This window comes from Hibiscus syriacus, unplaced genomic scaffold (assembly GCF_006381635.1).
Source record: "Hibiscus syriacus cultivar Baekdansim isolate YM2019G1 unplaced genomic scaffold, ASM638163v2 tig00110895_pilon, whole genome shotgun sequence".
Lineage (NCBI taxonomy): Eukaryota > Viridiplantae > Streptophyta > Magnoliopsida > Malvales > Malvaceae > Hibiscus > Hibiscus syriacus.
The window spans coordinates 129,798-131,245 of NW_024062903.1; the positions used below are offsets into that span (position 1 = coordinate 129,798).

Below are 1,448 nucleotides of genomic sequence, written 5' to 3' on the forward strand. Positions count from 1 at the left end.
CTGAGGTAGATAAACATGGTGATGTTTTGGATTTATGTCAGGTGATGTTTTGATGGTTTTGGATTTACGGCCAGATGAATCATTGTTTGAAGCTGGCATTGCACGTGAGGTAGATAAACATGGTGCTAATAGCATCGTTAATTCTAATTCAAAAGGATGTTGTACTTAGTAATCTTCTTTCTATTCCTTTTGATTAGCAATTCTGTTTGTTGAAATACGATGACATATTTGTTGATATACCAGATTCTGGTTAACTAGATTTGTTTTTTATTATGGAGAAAGCCAGTTGAATATTTTTTGGTAATATTTTCTGACATTCGACATTTTAACTCAATTTATTGCAGGTTGTTAATAGAATTCATAAAACACAGAAGAAAGCTGGTCTTGAGCAGACAGATATGGTGGGGGTCTACTTTGAGTCATTGGATGAAGACAAGTGGGTCATCCATCAAATATTGAACTCACAGGTAAGTTTTGACTTAATAAATCCACCGACGGATCTGTTGTACTTGCTAATCAATGATTGGCTAAATCTCTGTCGGATTTTTTCATCGAATGAAGCTGTGTATCGACGTACTTGTGCATGAGTGACAGTTTCTGCGAGCTGTTATCGTATCTTTGTGTAAGATTTTTGTTGCCTGATGAATAGTGCTAGTCCTCAAGTTAGTGGTGGAGTTGCGTTGTTGATAGTCATGCGAATGCTCAACTTCTCGTACGTCTTAATTTGCAGTGTACTGTGTATAATATCTCAAGGTTGCATTTTATTGCAGGAAAACTATATTAGGGATGCCATTGGATGTCCGTTGCTTTCCTCCGACAGTATGTCACCCCATACAGTTAAGTTTTGATCATTTTGAGTATGAATTATGAACTTGTTGATTTAGGAGATTAACATTGATTCAACGTCTCTGTTCCTAAGTGTTATCTGATGCAGTTATTGTTGTTTTCTTATTCTCGGAGTATGAAATTTCTTATATTGCCTTCATTTCTTATAAAACAAATTAGTGTCCTAATATAAAATAAATCCTGCGTCCGGCAATACGTATTTGTTTTGTAGGATCATATGGAAGGAATCGATTATAGGTTGTTTCAACTGACCTTATAATGTGCTTCTAGAATTGCTCCCCTTTCATGGGTTATTTTAATTATATCCGTGTCACACTCTCCCACCACGCGAGTTTCTTGGACGTATCTTCCAAGTTGCTGCTCAACCCAACTTGTCTTCTCGTCCCCACTCGTTAATCCTAATTAAATAAGTTTTTAATTATATCATCAACCAATGAAAACAGTAATAGTTGATCGAAATTTTAATGTTAAATATTTGTTAACAAAATTCATTTTAAAACCACATTGTTTGAATGTAAACTACTGATGGTGACTCGAATTGCTTATAAAACGTTAACAATTATAGAGATTTTACTTTTAAATAAAGAATTATTGTTCGGATA

General features: G+C 34.5%; 1 long non-coding RNA gene across 1 annotated transcript; it reads left to right on the top strand.

Annotated features, from left to right (window-relative positions):
* The first annotated feature begins 402 nt into the window (after positions 1-402).
* Positions 403-1,088, top strand: LOC120146000. Its single transcript, XR_005518169.1, has 3 exons — positions 403-467; positions 771-836; positions 1,058-1,088. It is a non-coding gene; the product is annotated as an uncharacterized LOC120146000 (long non-coding RNA).
* Positions 1,089-1,448: the final 360 nt, after the last annotated feature.